Here is an 8,002-nt window from a genome sequence, read left to right on the forward strand (position 1 = left end):
CCGCACCCGCACCGGCCCGGCCGCGCCCCCACCTCCAGCCTGCGCCGCCCCGCTCCGATCCGTCGCCGTGGCCGACGCCCCACTGGGCGGCCACGGGTGCACGCCCGGGCGCCCACTGCCCGCGAGAACCCGCGCCCGATAGGCCCCCTGGGCCACTGACACGGGGGCCCCATGGCCCCAGAACGTTTTATTAAAAAAAAGGAATTAAAATAAAAATAAAAATAAAATAAATATAATTAATAGAAATAAAAATGATTTAATAAAATTATAATTAATTAATTAATTATAAAATTAATTAAGTTTAATTAATCGTTTAATTAATTTAATAATAGTTAAGTTTAATTAAACTGAATTAGCTTAACTAAACCCTAATTAACCTAATTAGAGGATGACGTAGGTGGGTCCCCACTGGACCCACATGTCAGGTTGACCAAGTCAACTCTGTTGACTGCCATGTCGCAACTCATGCTGATGTCATTAAATCATTTTCGAATTATTAAATAATTAATTAAATCTCAGAAATTTATAAAATCTTTAGAAAATCATATCTTTTAATCCGTAATCGGATTAACTATTTAACATGAAAGTTGCTCAGAACGACGAGACGAATTTGAATACGCAGCCCGTTTATCCGCCACGCATCCCTAGCATAGCGAACACGCAACTTTCCCCCTCTGTTTCATCTGTGCGAAAACGCGAAACACCGGGGATACTTTCCCGGATGTTTCCCCCCTTCACCGGTATCACCTCATACCGCGATAGGGCACCCCTAGCACCGATACTTGTCATGTCATGCATCGCTATGCATCTGTTTGCTTAAATATTTATTGTTTCTTCCCCCTCTCTCGCTAGACACCGAGACCGACGCCGCTGCTACCCAGTACGACTACGGAGTTGACGACCCCTCTCTCTTGCCAGAGCAACCAGGCAAGCCCCCCCTTTGATCACCAGATATCGCCTACTCTTCTCTATACTGCTTGCATTAGAGTAGTGTAGCATGTTACTGCTTTCCGTTAATCCTATCCTGATGCATAGCCTGTCCTTGCTACTACTGTTGTTACCTTACCTGCAATCCTAATGCTTAGTATAGGATGCTAGTTTATCATCAGTGGCCCTACATTCCTTGTCCGTCTGCCATGCTATACTATCGGGCCGTGATCACTCGGGAGGTGATCACGGGTATATACTATATACTTTATACATGATACATGTGGTGACTAAAGACGGGTCGGCTGAGGAGCACCCGCGAGTGGATCTTTGAGGCGGAGCGACAGGGCAGGTTCCGACCACCTAGGAGAGAGGTGGGCCTGGCCCTGGTCGGCGTTCGCGGATACTTAACACGCTTAACGAGATCTGGGTATTTGATCTGAGTCTGGCCATTTGGTCTATACGCACTAACCATCTACGCGGGAGTAGTTATGGGTATCCCGGCGTCGTGGTATCAGCCCGAAGCCTTCGTGACGTCAGCGACTAAGTGGCGCGCGCCGGATTGGACTGGAAGCCTAGGCTAGGTCTGCTTCCGGCCGCGTTCACAACGTGCAGGTGTGCAAGGGCGATGGGCCCAGACCCCTGCGCTAGGATTTAGACCGGCGTGCTGACCTCTCTGTTGTCTAGGTAGGGCTGCGACGTGTTGATCTTCCGAGGCCGGGCATGACCCAGGAAAGTGTGTCCGGCCAAATGGGATCGAGCGTGTTGGGTTATGTGGTGCACCCCTGCAGGGAAGTTAATCTATTCGAATAGCCGTGATCTTCGGTAACAGGACGACTTGGAGTTGTACCTTGACCTTATGACAACTAGAACCGGATACTTAATAAAACACACCCTTCCAAGTGCCAGATACAACCGGTGATCGCTCTCTCACAGGGCGACGAGGGGAGGATCATCGGTTAGGATTATGCTATGCGATGCTACTTGGAGGACTTCAGTCTACTCTCTTCTACATGCTGCAAGACGGAGGCTGCCAGAAGCGTAGTCTTCGAAAGGACTAGCTATCCCCCCTTATTCCGGCTTTCTGCAGTTCAGTCCACATATGATACCCTTATTCCATTTGATACCATTGCATACATATGTAGTATAGCTCCTTGCTTGCGAGTACTTTGGATGAGTACTCACGGTTGCTTTCTCCCTCTTTTCCCCTATCCCTTTTACCTAGTTGTCGCAACCAGATGTTGGAGCCCAGGAGCCAGACGCCACCGTCGACGACGACTCCTACTACACCGGAGGTGCCTACTACTACGTGATGCCCGCTGACGACGACCAGGAGTAGTTAGGAGGATCCCAGGCAGGAGGCCTGCGCCTCTTTCGATCCGTATCCCAGTTTGTGCTAGCCTTCTTAAGGCAACCTTGTTTAACTTATGTCTGTACTCAGATATTGTTGCTTCCGCTGACTTGTCTATGATCGAGCTCTTGTATTCGAGCCCTCGAGGCCCCTGGCTTGTAATATGATGCTTGTATGACTTATTTTATTTGTAGAGTTGTGTTGTGATATCTTTCCGTGAGTCCCTGATCTTGATCGTACACGTTTGCGTGTATGATTAGTGTACGATTAAATCGGGGGCGTCACAAGTTGGTATCAGAGCCAACTGCCTGTAGGAATCCCCTTTCCAACTCCTTGGCCGAAGTTGAGTCTAGTCGATGAAAACCGTTTTTCTAACATGGCTGTGCGGCCCATGGGCCCACGTCGCCATCTGGGTGGTATTAGGATCTTTTACTCCTCGAACCTTACTCTGGGACTCTGATCTCTCTTCTATTCGGGTTTAATAAATTTACTAAAAATCTAACTTAGGTTCTCGAAAATACTTTCTCCCGGAGAACCCCCTTCAGTCCAGACGATCGTCGGCTGTACTAGAGGATTTCGAAGATACTCTCCGATATTCTGTTGAAACCTTATGCCGTTGCTTTTGCAAGTCCCTACCACCGAAATATCCCTATGGATAAGTATTTAGACCTGACGTGCTTACTTTTATTCCCAGTCGATCTTGTTATTATAAGATACCCCGAGAATACTTTGTGCCTACTGCCTTGCAGTTCTTTGCCACATGCATACCACTACGGATAATTACTCGCATTTATCGAGTATCCGCTCATCCCCAGATATTCATGCAGTTCACAAAATTTTTCGAAATACCATTCGGTCTTCCGAAAATCCTGAGCAACCTATTGCTCCTGAAATTCTTGCTTGCTTGCATTATGGTTAATCCCATAAGTATAGTAATCTTATTGGCTACCTTTGTCAATATCATTTTGAGTCCATTGACTCAATATGTTGCGAATTCTCGCAATCCTCACTCAGATCGTAGAATTCATCCTTCCAGCTCAGATGTCATTTAAAACGTGAGCTGGTCCTCGGCCAATCAGATCGCCATCGATTGTACCCCTAAGTCTATTCAACTTGTCCATCCTTGATCAGAGCGTTTGCTCCTGATCCCTTGATTTGAAAATCATAATTCCTTTGTTATTTAAACGTTGAATTATTCAGATGTTCTGTAAAATGATGCATTTGCATTCTTTCTTCCTCTGATTGGGTATCGATACTCACATGAGCTCCATTGTGGGTCACCATATCCACTGTTGGATTATTATCCGACAATGCCCTTCATAATTAATCACCTTGTGAGTTCTTTCTCCGATACATAATGCCTTTGGTAATTTGTATCCTCTCCTTTTGCCAACCATGCTCTGCTTTTGAGCTGGTAATATTTACTCGTGAAACTTGTGGTATATGTTTCTAAGAAGCCCCTATGGGTTGAACATATGCCTTCTCTAAAACTGTGTGAACTCGAAAGTTTTCACGGGTCATACTCCTCTGATAATTCACCGGGTAGGTTTTGACACTGAAATCAGTTTTACCTAGAGCAGTGAATGAAAGGTTATGCATTGAAGAAGTGGGAGTCGACCTTGAACTTGTGTTCATGCCCATGGACACGATGTATATCCTATCATGGAAGCTTCTTGTAATAATAACTATCCTCCTTGATATAATATCATTTGGTATCTGTGAATTGATCCTTGCAATCGTGGTTCCGACCATATGTTCTTCTTTGACCCCATTTCTCGGGCAAGTTTAAGCACTTGTCTTGTGTGGACCAATACACCAGTCCAACCTTTACTTTGATCTACCGTCGAGTATTACACCCTGGTATCTCGGGAATATCATGGGACATCATAACTTCTTATGGGTTCTTCATAAACCATTATCACTCGCTGGATCCAATTGTTCCTAGGTTCTGGGTTGTCGTCAACCGAGAACATCGAATAGTGAATCGAGTCCGCACTCTGATTCAATAACTCTTAAGTAAATGTTGTTGCTTACGAGTTAATATTCATTTAAGTCATTCCTAGCCTGATCGGCTATATCATCATTGTGCTAAATTTTAACTGTGCTACCTGGTCCTTCACGGAGCACAATTCTCGACGATGAGCTAAGCTTACGTCGATTTTCCTCATCATATCATTTCTCCCTGAACAGCAAACTTGATTTCGAGTTCGTGTCATACCCATGGTTCCAATAACCATTCGCTTCATCATTCCTTTCACTTGATGTCATCGCCGATCGATTACATCTTCGTGGAGCCTCTCGACTAAATTTGTCGTGGTCATCAAACAACATTTTGATTCCTTCTAGAATATCAACCAAATGTATGATGACATGTAACCATCCTTGTCCCTCGATGATTTGTGTTATCACCGACAACATTATTGCTTTCCCTCCAACACAAACTTGTTCGTGTTTTGTGTTATACCTGGAGACCCGTGCTATCCAGCAATTATTCTTCGACACCTTGGAGTATTACCATCTTTTATGTCCAGAATGTCGTGAGAATTTCACCACCTCCTAAGAATTCTTGATACAGGTAATACTTATCACCATCACCATTATTTCTTGGTCCCCGTGTTGGATCTAACCGGGATACCAACAGGTGAATGGTGCTGTTTGGATTCTGCCCTTCTAGCAACCCTATTGCTTTGAAGTTAATGGTCGGCCGTTCGTTCTTAGACTATTGATTATTGAATCACCATTCTGACATTGGTCGTGCAACCCAACCCATATTTTGGGCGCACCTTTCAACCAATGTTTAATTGTGTATGTTTTCCGTGACCATACTTCCTTATATCATTTGATCTGACAAATGTTATCTCCTTGTTCACTTAATTGTGGAAATCCATCTTTTGTTAATCTTGATGAATTGTTGCTGATTCCATCAGCCACCTCCTCATTCTATCCTTGATTTAATAATGACCTCATGATTCAGAACTTGCTTCCACAGTTCAATTCCCGAGAATCTTACAATGTCGTCTCGTCAATTTGTCTTGCACCTTTTCTTCTCAGGCATCTTGAGTCTGAGGTTTCCTAACACCGATCAGATCGGAATCTCGATCAGACATGATGGTTGGAACATACTTTCAAGAGTTATAACATTGATCCTCATATGACCCGGTAAGGTGATGTCGTGCCTAGCACACCTGGCCGGTTGGCCCTATTGTTATAGATTCCTTTTCAGCAAGGTTATCCATTCATCCATGAGGAAATTATAAGACTTATTCTACAAGTTATTCCTGATGGATCCTTTGTGTTTCCAAAGTTCGATCTTTGCTTAAAGACCTTTTCAATGCTATCTCGAAGCATGTCTGTGGTACTTCGATTTTCAACAAGAACATTTGAAATCCAATGCTAAATGTTTCCTGCTCAATTATCCAAACACCGTTGTATGGGTAATGTCATGAAATTTCTCTCTCCCCTTACCTAAAGGGTTTTCTACCTTATGTCCTGTCTTGGATATCATGCTCTGCTTGACTTTGGGAAGGATATACCCCTGACATATGTGTTTAAACACATTTTTCTTTCCATTGTTCTGTTTAAATCTGATGATCACATTTTCCTTTCCATTGTCTTGTTTAAACTTTCTCGTGGTTTGTATGATCTAAGCAGTAATGATTCGCTGCTTATATAAACACCTCGGTTGTACGACTTTGTCAATAAGACCCTGTTACTATTGTTGATGACATTCTGGTAGCCACCGATGGACGAGAACCTTGCCTATTGGTCCGCCTCGTTCAACGAGCAGGAAAATGGTTCTCTTCGTCCCTCGCCCTTGGTACCGACATTGTTGCCGACATAACTGATAGGCTATCCTCTGACATGCCTTGCTTGCATGATGGTGCAAGACGTCAACGCTTTTCCTACTTTTAACCCACATTGTGGGCCCATAACCCACAGTTCTACAGGATCGAAACCTGACTCTCCTATACACCCTGTTGCCAAAGTTATTCCTAGAGCTTGACTTCGAATGTAATTTGCGAGCCACCTTCCTAGTGATCAATTCTGGTATCGGACACAATAATTATTCCCGTTGCTCTGAACCCCATTCACACTCTGTTTCAGGCAATGAACGATTGCCTATCCATTTGAAACTTCTTATTGCACCGTCTTACTTTGCTCTCGATGTGTTTCATTTGTTCAACTCGAGAGATACTCATATGTTCATACTTGGGAAAGCCCCAGAAGATTTTCCCTTATAACATCCTATCGTTGTAGAGCTGCCCCTTACCTATTCGTAAGTACGATGGATATCCCGAAGAAAGGATGACAATTGATCATGGTGACTTGAAGCAGTGAAATGAAGACATCAACGAAAGGGATCAACCTCTTAGTAAGGGCAGCCAAGACCGAGAAGACTCGTTAGGTTTTTCGCTACCAACACCTTCGCCCCTTACTCCACCGCTTAAATCTCGGGACGAGATTTCTTGTAGTGGAGGAGAATTGTGACGCCCGGGTAATTAAGCTACAGTGATCCTCTGCTAATGATGCCACGTGACCTCGTTTATAGTTGCTAATCTCCAGTTAGTTCGAATCCCATTCGAATTCAAATTTCAAAATCAAAGCAAACAATAAAAGTTTTTAAAAATTTAAAACAAAAGTGTTCGGGAGATGCCATATTTTACATAGGTCAATATGGTGTAATAAACACAATTTTATAAACTGCCTAAGTATTTTAAAATAAATAAAGACAGAAAAGGAAAATAAATAAAAGAAAGAAACTAACAAAACAAAAAAAAAGAGAAGAAAGAGGGAACCCCCTCCCCCGGCCTACTGGCCCAGTTGGCCGGCCCATGCGGGCGCAGGCCCAACCGGCCTTCCCCCCTCCCCTTAACCATTCCCCCCCCAAACCCTAACCCACCCGATCCCCACTCCCCCCCACTCGCCCCACCCCGCTCGCCCCCTCGCTCCCCCCGATCTGGATCGGGGGATAAAGGCGCCCCGCCGCCGCCCGGAACCCCCGCCGGAGCCGCCCCGCCGCGGCCTGCCTCGTCGACGGCCACCTCGCCGGCGTGCCCGCTGCCTGAGGTCTCCGTGGACGCCGCCATCGCCCCGCGTGCCTCGGCCTCCTCCTCGCCCCGTGCAGAGGCCGCCGTTCCAGCGTCGCGCCCCCCGACCTCGTCGCCGGACCGCCCCGTCGCCGCCGAACGCCTCCTCGTCCTCCTCCTCGCCGGTCTTCCCCCACCCCCCCCCCGCCCCCCCCCCCCCCGCCCCCCCCCCCCCCCCCCCCCCCCCCCCCCCCCCCGCCCCCCCCCCCCCGGGCCCCCCCCCCCCCCCCCCCGTGAGCTCCCCCCTTCGCCCTCCTCTCCCCCTAGGTCGCCTCGGCCGTCACCGCTCGACGCGCTCCGGCGCCACCGTCGCCCGCGCCGGGCCGTCCCGCCCCCGGCCCCTCCCCGCTTCCCCGTGCGGCTCCCCTGCCGCGGCCGCCGCGCCCTTCCCCCCTGGTCCCAGCCACCGCCGCACCCGCACCGGCCCGGTCGCGCCCCCACCTCCAGCTTGCGCCGCCCCGCTCCGATCCGTCGCCGTGGCCAACGCCCCACTGGGCGGCCACGGGTGCACGCCCGGGCGCCCACTGCCCGCGAGAACCCGCGCCCGATAGGCCCCCTGGGCCACTGACACGGGGGCCCCATGGCCCCAGAACGTTTTATTAAAAAAAGGAATTAAAATAAAAATAAAAATAAAATA

This window comes from Triticum urartu, chromosome 5, assembly GCF_003073215.2.
Source record: "Triticum urartu cultivar G1812 chromosome 5, Tu2.1, whole genome shotgun sequence".
Lineage (NCBI taxonomy): Eukaryota > Viridiplantae > Streptophyta > Magnoliopsida > Poales > Poaceae > Triticum > Triticum urartu.